The 18,451-nt window shown below is 37.7% G+C and overlaps 1 protein-coding gene across 5 annotated transcripts in view; it reads left to right on the top strand.

The window, feature by feature from the left end:
- The window catches only part of THRB (thyroid hormone receptor beta), a 373,141-nt gene that overhangs the window by 56,633 nt on the left and 298,057 nt on the right, over window positions 1-18,451 (top strand). The window contains exon 2 of one of the 5 annotated variants that reach the window (XM_037730538.1): window positions 8,181-8,261. The exons of the other annotated variants lie outside the window; for them this stretch is intronic. The gene's annotated coding sequence lies outside the window, so the exon portion shown is untranslated. The remainder of the gene's footprint in view (window positions 1-8,180; window positions 8,262-18,451) is intronic. 5 annotated transcript variants of the gene reach the window in all.

Here is an 18,451-nt window from a genome sequence, read left to right on the forward strand (position 1 = left end):
TCAGGAGGCTGAGACAGGAGAATTGCTTGAATCCAGGAGGCACAGGTTCCAGTGAGCCAAGGTTGTGCCACTGCACTCCAGCCTGGGAGACAGAGCAAGACTCCATCTCACACACACACAAAAAAAGATCTCTTTTTCTCTTTTAACTGCCTTATGTTTCTTCTTTTTTGTTCTTCTCTCTAGGTGTCTTTCTTGTAGTGGGCACCTGGCTGACCACCAGCCATATAAGGTGGCATGTGGGAAGGCAGGAGGAAAAGCTAGGTGTGGAGGAAGGAGGCCTAGTTTTGGAACCTAGATCAATGTGCTTCTTTCTGAACTCTGGAATTAAGCTGAGTAGCCATGTAACTTTCAATTCATTTCACTTTTCTTAATCTCAACTGTATGTATAAAACGAAAAAATAATAAAATGAGAAAAATAATAATTGTGCCTGCCCCACCTAACTGATAGGTTCATGAAGACCAAATGAATTAGTGCATGTGAAGGAATATTGGGAAAATATAAAGCCCTTGTTAAAACACGAGCGATTACTCAGCTAAGATACTAAGATGCAGTCCTGCTTGTGAAGAGCTTGCAAAATAGTAGGAGAGTTAAGACATAAACACAAATAAAAATTATCTAAGGCGGGGGATGATCTGTGTCATCAGGGAGGTATAGCGTTGTTCAGAGAAGGGCAAACCCATTTCCTGCTGGGTTAATTTGGTTTTTGAGCCCAAAAGTATATACATTTTCTTCCCTGTGTCTCCTTTCTGGCTTGGAGTCCATAGACGGCAGGGTCCCTGAAGAAATCCAGAAAAGTGACAGATATCTGTTATCTGCCTTTTTTCCACAAAAACTTTTTGGTTAATATATAATAGTTGTGCATATTTTTGTACATGTGATCTTTTGATACATGTGTACAATGTGTAATGATTAAATAAGGGTAATTAGTACATCCATTGCTATAGGCATTTTTTCTCTGTGTTGGGAACATTCCAGTTCTTTAGCTATTTTGAAATGTAAAGTAAATTGTTAACTATATTCTCCTTGCTGTACTTTCAAGTGCTAGACCTTATTCCTTGTATCTAACTGTATTTTTTATACACATTGACCAGCTTCTCCTCATCTTTCCCTACCCTTCCCAGCCTCTGGGAACCATCAGTTTCCTCTCTTCCTCCATGAGATCCACTTTTGTAACTCCCATATATGAGTGAGAACATGTGATATTTTTCTTTCTGTGTGTGGCTTATTTCATTTAACACAATGACCTCCGATTCCATTCCATGTTGTTGCAAATGACAGGATTTCATGCTTTTTTGGCTGAATAATATTTCATTGTGTATATATACATTTTATGATAATGGAGGTCCATATACATTTATTTGATTGATACAGAGACTGGATGATCTGTTTTGAATCAACTCTCTGCAATGAGACTTAAGGGTTTCCATTTTCTAAAGTGGATTTTACTACATCGGCCAGACCTGTGAACTGGAGTGTTTCTATCTGTATCTAATTTAGCATTGATTAGCTGATTCTTTGATCATCATGCAAAGAGCTTCACATTATTATACATCACACAGAAGAAGAGACTCTTTCCTGGTAAATGAGAAGTGCTCAGAGCAATTCAAAGAAGCTGGACCCAGGTGGTTAGATGTACACAATCTTCCAGACCACACCACCAGGGAATAATGTGTGCTGTAAGCATAGAAATGCATCCTCAGAATCTGTGCGCAAGGGCAGTGCCAGAATGTGAAATGTAGAATGTGTTCTGGTAACTTGAATTATTTTCAATGGCCAGGCTCAGAGTAAAGCTAAAAAGCATTCATTGCTCTTGTTCAAATTCCAATTGACTCAAGCAGATACACTTTTTTAAAACTTGAGAAAGAGAAGTGTGTGTGTGTTTGTGTGCGCACACTGTCTATATATTTTAACAAACCTGAACTTTGAGTTCTGACTCTTTCGTGATCAAGTCATGCGTCGAGGCGTGTCTTGTTTACAGCTGTGCATTTATAAACTGGGCCATCCTTTTCTGAGGTTATGAAAAACATGGAGTGGTAAGTACTGTTCTTTCGTTCCCTCACAGTGCTGGGCTTTCCCCTCTGTGACTCAGTCTCTTGCCAGTATCCCTTCTTCTGTTCTTTTTTTCCCCTTAGAAAGGCAGTATCTCTTTGGATCTCCCTTACGTATTCCCTATCATGAGAAAAGCACGGCTCCCTGCACTTGCCCCTAGATATATACTATACGTTGTTATACCCGGGTTATTTCTTTCCTCTCTTTTTCCTTAAACAGGAATTTTATTGTTTTCTGACTCACCCCGAGGTCTCAGCACTTAAGTGTCATTTTTAATTCTCTCCCAGTCCCCACTTTCTCCCGCCACTGCTCTGAAGGGCACATTTAATGATTATTGTGTATAAGCATTTATGTAGTTTTTTGCTTTCTCTAGTCACTTACACGGCAATTAATTTCTACTTCTGTGAAAGCGAATGAATTATACTGAGGCCTAATCGTCTATTCTTTCCAAACGGTCTGGACGGGCCGCGGGGGAGGAGGCCAGCGCTGCATCTGCATGTGTGCATATTGCTGCGTGCTTTGGTTTCATTCCTGGGCCCACATTAGTCATTGTTTCCTATCTTGCCTTTTCAATACTTTGGGGACTGATTTGGTTTTAAGTTGTTGAGTGGGGGTGGCTAGAGCCAGGATCTGCCTTCTGGCATTGTGGGAATATGGGAAAGCTTCCATTCCCCTTGGCTTCATGTAGCAAATATACCATTACTTTGTACAAGGCATATGTCAAATGTCGTGAGAGGTATCTCATCGAGTTAGGGAGAGGGGAAACGTTCACCTCCACATGGGGATGCTCAGGGCTCTGGGGGTTTGGGTGTGGTTCTGCGGTGCCCATTTCCGTCCTTCACCTACCAGACCATATTGCCACATTTGGCACAGCAGCTGGTCTGCACCCCCTCATGTCCATCTATCTGCATCTGGTTTCTCTGACATCATCGGTTTTTTTAATCTCCTGTGTCCCTCTGCCCACACATTTCCTGTCTCCTTCCCTGCCTTACTTTGCCCAAGTGGTTCTTTTCTCTAGGGTTCTGATTTCCTCTTTGCCTTCTATCAGCCCACTCAGTTTAGTGTCCGTGGTCCCAGCCTTTGTTCTGTCTTCCTCCATCTTTGTTTTTCACGGCGTGGCCAGTGATGCTGCCATACACCTAATGAGCCAAAGCGGAAGCCTCCAGGTCATTGTGGACCTCGTCTCTCCAATATCCAGTTGGTTTTCAATGAAAGCAACTCTAGTTCAACACCTCCCTCTTTTCACCCCAACAGCCCCTCTCCCAGACCTCAATTATTGCTACATACTGGATGCCTCTAACAGTTTTTACCTATTTTATTTTTATCCAATCTGAGCATGCCCCATCCCTGATGACAGTTGTCTCTTTAATTGCTGAATTCTACCCAGTAAAATTCAGATGACCAGTATGGCAAGCACAGACTGGTAGCAGCAGCTGACCTTAGCTTCATCTCCAATTATTGTCTATTCCCTCCCCATGACATGCCAAACACGGTAACTTCTCCTTTTAGAGGAAGCCTCTCTGCTTTGCACACATCATTCTTTCTCCCCAAAATGTCCTTCTTGTCTTCTCCAGCTAGTAAAGATCTATTCTTCTTTCAAGACCACCTTGTGAAGTTTTGAGGGTCACCTCATATTAAAGTAGCACTTTCTCTGTGTGTCAGCTGAGTGTTTTCTGATTCTCTGTCACAACATCCAACCCTATGCTGAGTTCAAATCAATGGGAATGTTTTGCATGTACAGAATAGTTTCTGGATGGCAATGCTTTTTCACAGTTTCTCTCCATGGTGAGTTGGAGAAAGTGGAGATATGAAAGAGAGCTTGTGCTCAACATTACTTTGGTGTCTGTTCTATTTTGGTCATGTTTGATTCCCATGCACTGTTATCTACACCTTTAGGAAAGTGTGTCAAACGTCCTGCCACTTAGGAGGATAAGAACCTGGGCAGAACACTTGATGATGATGGCCAGTCAGCCCTGTTCTTGAAAGCAACTGCCTTGAATTAAAAACAGAAGGAGCCAGGGCAAATCTATATGGATGCTTAAAGCTAGGAATTTTTTGCTAAGAACAAATTTGTGAAACATCGAATATATTTTTTAAACATAAATTTAAGCTGAGAACTGCTAGTCCTCTTTTCACCTCCCCCCTTTTTTTTTAAAAGCATAGAATTGGGACTGACTGGTTAATCAGTACCCAAAGTAAAGATAACCTAGGAGCAGTTGGCACTAGAGAATTCAGATACAAGATAAACCATCAGAGAGGAGCAAGAGGGTAGACTGAGAAGGCATTTATTGGACTACCTAAACAAGCACATCATCTTTGCATTTTAGAGCTGGAACAATCAAGTCTCTAATTGTAGCTGAGGGATGGAGGCCTAGAGAAGTCGAGCAGCTGTCAGGACCCTCAGCATCATGGCTGTGAACTCTTTACTCCCAGCCAGAGTCTTTTCCCCATGTCCTTAGTGTATATGGAGGTTTGAAAATGGCTTATGAGGGAAATAACTGAGGGCAGTCACTGATTGCAAAGCTGAATCTTCATTTCGAGAAAATAAGGTGGACAATAATAGTAATAGAAGCCAAGAATTTTTACTGGTTTATTTAATTCCATCACCACAAAAATCCCTATGAGACGGTGAGTTTGTTTCCTATTGCTGCTGTAACAAATCACCACTGGCTTAGTTGCTGAAAACAACACAAATGTATTATTTTACAGTTCTGGAGGTCGGAAGTCAGAAATGAGTTTCGCAGAGCTGAAGTCAAAGGGAGTATAGAACTAATTCTTCCTGGAGGCTCTAAGAGAAGAATCCACTTCTTGCCTTTTTCAGCTTCTAGCGGCCACGAGTCTCCTTGATGTTTAGCTTCTCCCTCCACTTTAGAAAGTGCATCGCTCTAATCTGTGCTCCCCTCATCCCATAATCTCTTTTGCCTCTGACCCTCCTGCATCCTTTTTATAAGGAATTTTGTGACCATACTGGGCCCACCAGATAATCCAGCATAATATCCTCATCAGAAAATCCTTAGCTACATTTGCAAAGTCCCTTTGCAAGATAACATATTCAAGGTTCCAGGGATTATGATTTGGATATATTTGGGCGATCATTATTTAACTCACTACAGATAGGTATTGTTATTATTCCCATTTTACAGCGGAAGAAACTGAAGCTTTGAGAGATTAAGTATGTCCCATAGAGTTAGGTAGTGATTAGAAGTAGAGTCATTCATTCTTTATCTCTGGAACTGAGTAGAAATAAAAAAATAAGTGATATAACTGAATTAAAGATAAGCATTATATAATATTATTAGGTATTTTTAGACCAAAAATATACTAAGCCTGTAGTCTGAATTATAAAATATAATCCATGATAGGAAATATGAAAGTTCTAAACATTTTTAAAGGATGACATTCTCTCATAGCTTTAGGAAATCACTGGACTATAATAGGCCACCATCCAGAGTCAGTCATCCAACTAGCTGTTATGATCTGATATTTTCATTTTCAAACCTTAAATCAGCCTCAATACATTTCTATCCATTGGCAGCAGGTAGCCACTCTATATGCAATATAAAGCTAAAATTTTTTTTGAAATTTCACAGCATTTCTTTTTAATTTCTGAAGTTAGCTATCACATTTCTCCTAAGCTCTCTCTCAGTTGAATATCTCAAATTCAAGTTCACTTAGCCATTCGTGTGAAATGGATTTTCAACACCCCAGTGTCTATGTTAACTTTCCCTGAAGCTCTTTATTTTTTTCAAATACTTCTCATAAAATATAGTTCTAAGAATTGAGCATGTTATTGCAGATATAGTTTTAGTGCTGAATATGATGAGAGGTTCCCCTCTCTTAATTGGGATGTGTATGTACCTCTGTAACCTTGCCCTATTGACATAGAATTAATGGAAAATTAGACAGCCTAGCTCATTTCCAGAAAGAACCAATTTTAAGCTGTATGTTGACTCATAACCCACTTGAAATGCAGAGAAAGAAGCGAAATGTTTCCTTACACCTTGGGTTTCCTGCCAGTGCCTACATAGCTTTGGTGGGGTTAAGGAGGCCTGCCTTCCTTGGTCTTCTCTTTTTCTTTTCTTTCCTTAATTTATTTTGTGTATAAATAAATTTACATGTTATAACATTTATGTAGGCTATGAAGCTTGGTAATGGAATAAATCCCCCATGAAGCCAACACTTCATGAAAGTGGGATATTACCAATAATGTTGATATGAAATATGTAGTATTCCTCCCCGATCCTATCTCCTGCCTCCCCATTATCAATTTTGTGTTTATCATTTGGATGAGTTTTAGCCATACTACATGTGTGTATATGTCTTTCTAAATAATATATTCTAAAATTTGGCTTGTCTGTGGGTTTTATAAAAATGGTAGTATGCCGTGTATATGTTCCTATGACTTGCTTTTCTCATTCATGTTTGTATTTCTGAGATTTATTCATCCAATATATAAAGCTAGAATTTGTCCATTTTTCACTGCTGTATAATATTCTGCTGGGCAAATATAACACCTTGTTCTGTGTAGTCTGTGTAGACTTTTGGGTTATTTCCTCTTTGGACAGTTTATTGCCAGTGATTTTCTATTACGAACAAAGCTACTGTGAATTTTCTTGCATGTGTCTTTGGTGCATGTTGAGTGAATTTTTCTGGGAGTAGAATTGCTGGATCAGAGGGTAAATGTATTCTTTATTAGGTAATTCAAACATATTTTTCAAAATGGTTGAACCAGTCAATGTTCTCTCCAAGCTTCAGTGCATTTGGGTTCTTTTTGCTCCACATCCTTGCTAATATTTGGTAATGTTAGGCTTTTAAATTTTGTCCATCTAAAATGTAACTTATTGTGATCTGAAAAAGCATGTCTTGATTTCTAATGAGGTTGAACATCTTTTCCTGTCTTTACCATTGATGCTTCCTTTTTTTTTTGGTTAAATACTGTTCATGTCTTCACCCATTTCTCTTTTGATTCATAGTAATTATAAACGTGTGTGTGTGTGTATATGTGTGTGTATGACAGAGAGAGAGAGAGAGAGAGAGAGAGACTAATCCTTTGTCATTTTTAGGTGTTGCAAAGTTCTCCCAACTTTTGGCTTACTATTTCACTTTGTGGAATTCTTTAAATGAATGTATGTTATTTTTGTTGGCAGTCTTATAAATCTTATTTGACAACAAGTGGTTAGATCTCACCCACATTGACTGTCCATAGATTTTTTAAGGTGATGACAGGTACCTAGGTAACCAATGCCTGAGTTTGTTTGGTGAATCTTCATTCTGACTACATTTTCTGGATAACTGCACATGGATGCAGTATGGAACATTTTGTATTCCTTTGGCTTAGACAGTTTTGTTGAGCCTGGTATCAATCCACACATCTGGAGTACCATCTCCTTCATGGCAAGTTTCTTTGAATGCTTAAGAGGCACGCTTCTTAAAGCCCACTCCCTTTTGAATGTTGTTGATGATTCTTGGGTCACCACCTTGCTGAAGGCAGAATAGCTCTTCTCACCATTACTGTTTGTGGGAGTCATTCTTCTAGGACTTAATTTTTAGTCAAATTTGTCAATCTCTTCTTTTATGGTTAGTAATTTTTAAACTTAAGAAATTCTCTTCTTTCTGTTCTATATTTTCTTTCTTTGCTTTAGGACTTAAATGTCTTTTTTAAAAAAGGTTTCACTGAGGTAAAATATACACAAATAACTTACTATCTTTACAATTTTAGATATAGAGCTCAGTGGCAATAAATTTATATTCTTTAAAAATGTCTTTACATTTAAGTGTATATTTCATCTGGAATGGATTCTTGTGTTATATGGCATAAGGTAGGGATCTGATTCGATTTTTCTTATATGAAAAACAGCTGTGCTAGCATAACTGGTTGAGCAGTCTATTATTTCCACTTTTGATCTTCAATGCAAAGGCTTTCGTAAATGAAGCATTTATATATATATATATATATATATATATATATATATATATATATATAGCTGTTTTTGGTCTATGTCATTGAACACTTTGTCTATTTCTATATCCATATCTCATGCTTGCCTTATTTTCTCTTCTTTGTTTTCTATTCTTTAAACTTCCTCTAAGGATCTTGGATCTTTCATTTCATACTTTACTTATGTCCCAGATCAGCCAGTTCCTGAGGATCATTCTGATAAACTCTGCAGTGGATCAGTAACAAAACAAACAGGTCTAATTCTTGCTCATGGTAATTTCTCCTTATAGCACTTGCTAGTGTGTGATAAAGTCCTCATCACCACCAGGATGACAATGAATAATGGGAGACAAGAGGACAAATATGTTCTGTTACTCTTTCTGTAAGATCCTACTGACAATTTTTTTTCATATTTGCCATCATACCACTGTGTTGATTTAAATATTTTTCGTCTAAACTGCTGTCATCCACTCTCCCCAAACACTACATCCTGTAATTTCTAACTAAGTTTTGGATCTTCTATGCAGTGCTTGTAGTTTCTTCTGTGAATTTCATATGAGACCGGGCATGGTGACTCTTGCCCAGCTCAGTACTTTGGGAGGCCAAGAGAGAAGGCTCACTTTGAGGCCAGGAGTTTAAGGTCAGCCTAAGCAACATAATGAGGCCCTGTCTCTACAAAAATAATTACATAAATAAATAAATACCATCTGATTTATTTTTACCCATTTCTTCAGATTCATTTTGAAACAGGATTATGTCAAGTATCTACAACCATTCGATTGTAATGATAATTCTCTCACCTTAACCCAAATTAATTGTTTTTGACAACACAGAGCTCAGTGGCATATTTCTACATACCATTTCCTCAAATGACATTGATTAATTAATTAACAGTTGTTCAATTCATTCATTCATTCTTTGTCATTCACGCCATACTCTACAGGCTTACCCTAAAGATATCTTGCAAGACTTTGTCAACTACATTGCTGAAATAGGTTTATGATGCAACCTTGCATATATGCATATAAGTTGCATGTAACATAACTGCATGTTATATTACATGTACACGTATATCAAGGTGAATATTATAGTATATATGTTAAATACTGCATATCATATATCACATATTTATGTCTCCTCCCCAGCTCTGTCCTATCTCTTCTTGAATACCTCATAATTTTCTTTTACTAGTACTTATAAACCATGTATTTGAATGTAACTTGTTTTATGGGTATTTTATGGGATATTGTTTTCCAGACCTACATTTCTCCCCTCTTTGGCCCAGCTCCCTCTTTTGATAATCAAGAAAAAAATTAATTTTCTCATATATCAAAAAAGTTATTTATTCCTGCTTTATTTTTCCTCATTATTTCTGAAGATCCAATGCATCTGAGCCTAAAGACTTAAAAACATATATGTGCTTACTTTTTTTCTTTTTCTTTTTTTTTTGCTTACTTTCAATCTTCTTATTTTTTCGGTTTACTACTAAAATGAACCATTTAAGGTATCTTTTTTGCAGTTTGGAGAGATTCTTCTTAATGAAAACTACAAAAGAAATGAGGAGAGAAATTGTTTCTCTTCCTCTTTGTCTAATGCTAACATTGCACCATCTGGCTTAAGCTGTGGATCTAGCCTTTCCTGTTCTTCTTGCCTCAAAGATAACCAAAAATGCATTTTGATAAGCTCAGCATTTTCTCTGCAGCTTTAGCTCATCTTTTGCTCCAGCTTTATTGATGTTATTCTGATATCTGATCATGCTGCTGACAAACAAATTGAGCTAGGAAGAGTTTTTAAAACTTGCCACAACCTGGTGAAACTGAACCTTAAACAAACAGCAACACTGCTGGTAACACTGGCAAGTTCCACTGAGAATTGCCTTTTTCCCAAAAGGCAGCTAGGGGATAAGAGACACGCTCGATCACATGCAATGGAAATACATATAAGCTCTGCGCACAATGTTGCTATCATATAGCAAAGAGCATTCTTTAGCCAATCTCTGAAGGATGGCTCTGAAATAGCATCTGTGCCTGAGAAGAGCAACACTGTCCGATGTGTCAATCTTCACTGCTTAGCCTAATGCCAGGCACATAGTAGGTACTCAGTAATATTTTGTTTATTGACAGCAGGAGAACAATGCATGTTGCAGGAGAGGAAAAAGATTAATTCCTCTCAGTCACATGAAGACTAAAGCTGCGTATATGGATTTAATTTTTCATATTATCTTTGGACTGATTTGACATATTTTACTTTAAAAGTCTTACCACTTTGATCCACAGGGAACCGTTAGTGGTGAAAACATGGAATACGCTTCTTGGAAAATGCATTGCTTCAACAGATTAAAGACACATAAGCTGAAGCAAGTATGCAAACCTTCCTAGTTTGAATAAAAAAGAAAAGAAACAAAGGAAGGAATTAATGGAAATTTTCAAATCTAAGTCTCTTCTGATATTTCGAGGAAAACCCCAAATCTTGGTTAAAGATACTGTGATACTATGATTCAAGTTCAAAAACATCCAAGAAAGGAATCTACTACTTTCTTTTTAATATTAGTTATTAAAACTGTCTTAATACTCTGTTAGCATATAGGAACGTTAAAATATGAGTCAGTATACGATTTTTTGCAGAAATTAAGTTATTTAACAACTATCTCAATATTATGTGTAATAATTCTAAATTTGCTCAAGTATTTTTGGAAATAGGCATGGTGTAAATTATAGGTTAAAGATCAATTTTCTGCTTATTTGTATGGATTCTATACCTCACTATTCATATGTGCTAAACATCCGTTCAAATGAAGACCCTTTTTTGGTTATAAAAAGCACACAATTATACAAGCTACGTTAACTGGTTACTAGCTGCAAGGGAGAGGTTTACCTCAGTCACAGATCCAACTTCAGTGCAGGGTTTGCTATTTTTAATCACAGAACTTAGAAGCTTAATTCAGTTAAAAAGAGAGGAAGTTGTCAAGGGAGGGTTGCTAAAAGTTCATGCTAAATTTGCTTAGAACCAGATTGTGTTCATTAATATTTATACATCTATGGTTGGGAAGGGGTGATTGTGCTTCTTTAAAAACACTGGGTATTCATATTCCATGTATGGCACAGCCTTCTGATTAGGGAAGGTGGGTTTTCATTGTACAATCAATGGAGATACAGATGGAAACCATCTGGCGCCTCATCCCCTTTTTGTCAAAAACCTTGTCTTGTCTCTCACATGTCAATGATGAATGGAAGGATTTCAAACTCTAGCTGAACAATGCAGTTTGAATCCCTCAGCTAGCCAAGGGGTTTTTGGCAAACATCGATGAGCTTAATATTTTAAAGAAACCAGCAATCATTTTAATTCATTAGTTGAGGCCTGTTGTTCTAGACAGTGTTTTTGATTTGTATTTTGGGCACTGGCTTTGTTTTTGATTCACAAGCATATTCCATATGGGTATATTTTCTTTTACACAGTGTAAATCATGGGGATAAAAGTGGGAGTTTCATCTGATAAAATGACCAAAGTGCTGAGAGATTCTTTTAATTATCTTTTGCATTAATTATGATTCACATTAAGTGTTCAGACCAAAAATTTTCTTGTGAGCTAGTACACAGCATGAATCAGAGAACACAGAATTTAGTTAACCTAACTATAGACAATGAATGTAAAAATCAATGCAGTGTTCCGCTTTGTGAGAAGAAACGACGTAAACCTGTCTTAGAGCACCTTGGGTACACTATTTTTATGGCTTGTTTGCTGAAGGTGGGTCTCTAGGATGAAAGCAAAGTAATCGATTCACATGGTTAGCTTTGCACTCATTATTCAGCTAAAAAAAAAAAAAAAAAGACAGACTGGTTTTCCTGCACTTCACATTTAATAGAATGAGGTGAATCAACAAAAAACCAATTTGATGCTAGAGCCTTATTCAGAAACTCATTTCCAGAGTATGTCCTGGGTTTGGTAGAGATTCAACCCAATTTTATACAACTAGCAAGATTGTGGTGGCCCCTATAGCAGTTATAGTCCCCACCAGTAACATTTGTGTGGGACGGTGGTTACAAAAGGACATAATATAAAGTTTTTTTAATTAGAATGATTTTTGTGCTTATTACCTGCCAGCTACTGTTCTAAATGCCAGATAGGTGATTGATAGGTAGCTATATGGGTGATAGGTCAACAGATATCAGACAGACACATAGATAGGTAGGTAGATAGGTTTTACTTACTTAATCCTTACAACCACCCTAATAGGTAAATTATATTATTATCTTCATTATACAGACAAGGAAAATAAGGACCAGAGGGATTAAGAACTTTCCCAGGCCAATAGCTATTAAATGGTAGAGTGGGAATTCAAATTCAGAAAGGTTCTGAAATCTGTGTGCTTAACCCTTATACGTACTGTTTCTCACAGTCATTATATGAGGCAGAGGTTGGTTTTGTTATTTCTGTTTGAAAGATGTGGAAACCAAAGCTCTGAGAGGTTAAATTATTTGCCTCGGTCTAGGCTGTCCAACTGGGAGCCTGCAGAGCCAGCCAGGACTTGGGCTTTCTGTGTCTCAGTCTCTTTGCACAATGGAAAATTTAGAATAATCTCCCGTAGTCACCACAAGGTCCCTAATCATCAGAGAAGGACTAAATTTTGTTCAGCATTGCTCAGGCCTAGGAAAGGGAAATAGAGACTGATTGTTGCCAGATTTGCAATAGTCTAATCCAAGCAAATTATTTATAGTTTTTATTAACAATAAATTGCAATTAACTTATTCTGATATTACTCAATTGAGTTTTTATGCTATTTTTCTTACCTCCAGTTGTTCATAAAAGTAATCCTTAATACATAAGGAGCATTTACAATTTAATAAGAAAAAAAGTGAATACTCACATTTTTTTAAAATGGACAAATGATGAGAATAAATAAATACAATTAGGCACTAAACAAAAACACAATGACAAGACATTGTGACCTCATTAAAGAAAAATGCTATGAACTCATCCTTGTATTACATTGACAAAGATTAAACAAACTAGTAAGATATAGCAATAACTGTGGTATGAAAGAATTGGCATTCTCATCCCCTGCTAAGGGTGCAGTTTTCTTAAAGGACAATTTGTCAATGTGCATTAGTAGCCACTGTATGCCTTGATCCAGCAATCCTACATCTTGAAATTGGATCCCAAGAATGGCATCATGGATGTAAACAAATTTTAATAATTAATGGGAACATTATTTATAAAAGGAAAAATTATAAGCAACTGCTAAAGGCTTGATTAAATAAATTATGGCATATTTGTATAATGGAATTAAGTCAACACTGAAAATATGATATGCAAAAGTATTAAATAGTAGCATGTAAAATATGTGGTGAGTGAAAAAGCAGATTAAGAAGGTTATTTAACAATATGCACAATTTGACCTTTTCTTGTAAAAAGCAAATTTATATTAAATGTTAATAACCTTACAACGTAGGAGTCTTTTTATTCTTTTTGCTTTTCTTATTAACACAATAAAAGTGAACTAAAGAATCAGAAACAAAACAATGCATTTGCTTTTTTGAAATTTTGCTACTAGACCTTTACAATCTTTTAAAAAGCAAGATACCTTGCCAAGGAGAAAGAGAAGAGTTCGGGACTGAAAATTTAGGTAGATACTGAGAACAATGAAGGTACATGGAATCAGCCCTTGTAATTCTTATCATGTAGCACAGTAGTTCTCAAACTGTACCCTGTGGCAGCATCACCTGGAGGCTGGGCCCTACCGCCTACCCTAGACTTTCTAATTCAGTAGGTCTGGGAGAAACCAAAGAATTTTCATTTCCAATAAATCCTCCAGATATTGTCCGTGCTGCTTACTAAGGGATCTCACTTTGAGAACCTATGCCATAGAACCTTACAATGGTTTTACCATTTCCCTCAGATTATAAAACTATTGATGCTTAGAATTCAATCCTAGGGATGATTTCAAAGCCCACATTCTTTCAACAATGTTTTCAGTCTCAGCTGGTATTAGAATCTTATGGAGTACTTTTTTTTTAAGTCCTGTTGCCTAATATCCACCCCACAACAATTAACTGAAACCCCTGGAGGGTGTGTGTGTGTTGGGGGGTGTAGATGGGCAGGAATGGAAGGAATCCAAATGCTTCTAGCAGCCAATCATGGTTGAAAACTATTGTCCATCAAAACACTTTCAAGCCACCATTTTAATATTCATTTTAGAAATTAAAAAGCTGTACTAATTTCAGAAATTAAAAAGCTGAAGCCCTATTCTTAAAGTAACTGAATTGTAAATACTTTGAAGATTCTTAGTGACCAAGCAGATAGTTTTAGTAAAATGATTCTTCACTGACATGCTTAATATGTCCCTGGAAAGCATATTTATAAAAATGTCTTTGTTTAAGTACCTTGTCTTCTCCTGAGTTGGAGCAGAGAATTTTCCTCTGAGAACCCTTTTGTGGTTAAGTAAAGGTTTTCTGTTGTGAAATAAGTAAAGGTTTTCAGTAGATCATATATACCTTGGTATTCATTTTTTCTTTTAGAAAGAAACCAAATTCAATAAATAGATGGCCATAAAAAGCACTGATTAACATAATTACCCATAATCATGTTACACCAGATATAGTCCACATACAATTGTATAGTACTATTACTGTCCTTGGAATTGCTCAGGACTAACCTGGTATTCATGTCTGCTTCTCTGACACAAGGCATTAATCTGACACATAAATGAACAGTGGTGCTCAACATCACATGTATGTCAAGAATGAGTACTGAAGGGCATTGAATAACTTGCCAATTTCAGAAAAAGTTGTGTTCCAAATTCGCGTTGTAGGCTAATTCTTGGGAATGCAGAATTTACTTGTCTATGGAAATAATAGTTGTGCTTTCCACTTAAAAAAAAAAAATCTCAGTGCTGGGAGACTGTGAGCCAAGAGAAACTGACAGCAGAATAGGGTTTTCTCACCAATTCTCCCTTTATCTCAGAAGTGTTCTCTCATCCCTCCCCAGCTATTTGACTTATCTATTGTTATATAACAAACCATCCTGAAACTTAGTAGCTTCAGATAATGATGATTTGTTTCTTACAATTCTATGGATCAGGACTGCAGGTGGGATTGGCTGGGCAGTTTTTGCTTCATTTGGTATTGATTGCAGGTCACTTACTCAGCCTTATTCAGCTGGGCTGGGCTGTGTTAGAAGCCCCAAGAAGGACTGACTTAGTTATATGGTGACCTGGTGCTTCTCATGTGGCCTCACTTCCTATCTAGTTTGGGCTTTCTCACAGCTTGGTGGTTTTAGGGTAGTCGGCCTTTTACATGGAAGCTGGCTTCAAAAAGGAAACTTAGAGTCCTCTCTCAAGCCTAGGGATAAGAAGTCCCAAGATCCAGAACATCACTTCCTCCACATTCTGTTGATCAAAGTTACATGGTTACCCTAGATTTAAAAGGGAGGAGAAATGGCTCCCCCTTTTCAAGAGGGCGTGGCATGTGCATATAGGGAAGGAAAAAATTGATGGTGCCCATCTTTGAAGATTATTTTCTATATCATCCCTTCATTGTTGGATTCTGGAGGTTGACATAAGGCCCGAACTCTCCAGAACAGGACCCACCAATATGGTCATGTCCCAACAGGTAAGTTCAGCGGAGGCCAGGGAGGTGAAAAATCTTCAGCAGCAGCTGAAGGAATGGTGAATGCACATCCACCACCCACATCTGTCTTTTAGCTCCCATTTTGCCAGAAACCGAAATCTAAGATTTCACCCAGGGAGGAAATTGAGGAGAGTGTCTGTATCAGGATTAGATTTAGCTGGGAATATCAGAAACCTAAAATAATGGGAAGTAAAAGGGAGTTTATTTTCCTCATGTAAAGTTTGGAGGCAGGCAGTGCAGGGCTGATAATGGCTTTTTCCACTCACCTCCACCTCCAAAACAGGGTTGGAAAATGACACCTCTCCCATAATAATTGCACCAATACAATACATATCCCAAATTCAGATGACCAAAATTCCTCGTTAGTGGGTCTTTTACTCTGGGAAATCATCCATCCAGGATATTAAGTTTCCTAAACGACCACTTTTAACGAAAACTATGATAGCACAGCACCAGGTTTTCTGAACAATTAGATAGAATTTCAAACTTTAACATTTTTCCCAAGCTCCTCAAACCTACTTAAATGTAAAATGAGTTATTTACTACTTTGTCCAATTTCCCTTTGTTTTTGAAAACTACATGAAATTATTTGTATAGTCAGTGTCCGTTGTAGTAGTAAAACAGTTATGAGCAGGAATAGATGAGACAGACACGTAAATGCTACTTTAACCATTCTTGTTGTTGGGGGAAAAGGAACGCTAGAACTAGACGAGGAATCAGATAAGCATACACCTTGCAGCAAATCACTAAATGTCTTGGAAACTTCATCTCTTCACCTGTAAAATAGAAATGAAAATGTAATCTGCAGACAGGGAGTTTTAGGGGGAAGGATCATTAAATGAGATGATGATGCGAACGTATTATAAAACAAATTGCCACTACAAGCTACAGATATTTTACTTCCTTTAATCTCATTAAGACCATCACCGCCATTGTATGTCGTAATCAAGGCAATTCAATATGCTTAGTTCCAAAGTGTGTATGCATTAAAATAATCGATAATGGAGATTCTGTCCATTTGCAAGGTTTTCTCTCTGGGCCTGGGTGCCTTGGCAGGGTCCTGGGTGGCACTTCCTGTGGAATCTATCATAAATATAACCTATTGGATTAGTAACGCCTGAAGACTTGGGAGATGTGTAAGGAAAAGAAAGACATAATGATAGCCAACACATGAGTCCTCAGCGCTAGGGCTCTGGGTTAGTACTTTTTCCTGCTTTAATCTCTTTTCACCTGTACCGGAGTCCTATGAAGAAAGTGTTATTATTAGACTCCTTTACAGGAGAGGAAACAAGCCTTAAAGCGTAAAGAGTTTTTTTTTTTTAACTTTTATTTTAGATTCAGGAGTACATGTGCAGGTTTATTATATAGGTAAACTTGTGCCATGGGGGTTTGTTGTACAGATTGTTTCATCACCCAGGTACTAAGCCTAGTACCCATTAGTTATTTTTCTTAATTCTCTCCCTCCTCCCACCCTTTACCCTCCAAAAGGCCCAATGTCTGTTGTTCCCCTCTATGTGTCTACAAGCTCTCACCATTTAGCTCCCACTTATAAGTGAGAACATGAAGGATTTGGTTTTCCATTCCTTCCTTAGTTTGCTTAGGATAATGGCCTCTAGCTCCATCTTTGTTCCTGCAAAGGACATTATCTCCTTCTTTTTTATGGCTGCATGGCATTCCATGGAGTATATGTACCACATTTTCTTTTTCCAGTCTGTGATTGATGGGCATTTAGGTTGATTCCACGTCTTTGCTATTGTGAATAGTGCAGCAATGAACACACATGTGCATGTGTCTTTGTGAGAGAACAATTTATATTCCTTCTGGTATATATCCAGTGATAGGAGTGCTGGGTTGAGTGGTGTTTCTGGCTTTAGGTCTTTGAGAAATTCCACACTTTCTTCCACAATGGTTGAAGTGATTTACATTCCCACCGAAAGCACATGTGTTCCTTCTACTCCGAAGCCTTGCCAGCATCTGTTATTTTTTGACTTTTTAGTAATAGCCATTCTGACAGGTGTGAGATGGTGTCTCATTGTGGTTTTGATTTGAACTTCTCTAATAATCAGTGACATCGAGCTTTTTTTTCATACGTATGTTGGCCATATGTAAAAGTGTCTGTTCATGTCCTTTGCTCACTTTTTAAAGAGGTTTCTGCATGTGGAAGCTTCATAGAAAGTAGAACAGCTGGGGCTGAATCCAACACACTTCTGACCCTGTGCTGCTACTTCAAGTGCTCACTGTGAACTTCAGCACGACTAAACAAAGCCGCAGAAAGGTTAGAGAGCATTCATTCCAGAAGTAGTCCTGCAGGCAGGGCTGGAGTAGGTGGGTGTGTGTCCTGTGTAGTTCCAGGGGGCCCCATGCTCAGTTGACTGCTCTGCTGGTTCCCATCTTCAGGTCCATAATTGCTTCTGAGCAAATGGCCCTATATTTTCATTTTTCACTGGACCTCACAAATTACATTGCTGGTCCTGGGAGACACTCAGGTAACACGTGTAAGAGAAAAAGAAAGAAGGAGCTAACATTTGCTAGGCACTATAACATGTCAAGCATAAATTTATGTCATTTTTTATACCCATTAACTAATTTCACCTCTAGGAAAACTTTACAAGATAAATAAGGTCATCACTTTATAGTTAAACAGATTATCAGAGAGACCAAGTAACTTGCATCGGTTACACAGCTCGGAAGAGGTAGAGATGAGATTCAGCATCAGGTGTGTCTACTTTCAGTGCCCTTATTCTTTTAATCCCTCCAGGCTGTGCCATGTTGAGATAATGAATGCCTACTCTTCCTGGGGGTATTATAATGAGGCAATTGTCTACCTCTGCAGAAATA

This window comes from Cebus imitator, unplaced genomic scaffold (assembly GCF_001604975.1).
Source record: "Cebus imitator isolate Cc_AM_T3 unplaced genomic scaffold, Cebus_imitator-1.0 Scaffold351, whole genome shotgun sequence".
In the NCBI taxonomy this organism is placed as follows: domain Eukaryota; kingdom Metazoa; phylum Chordata; class Mammalia; order Primates; family Cebidae; genus Cebus; species Cebus imitator.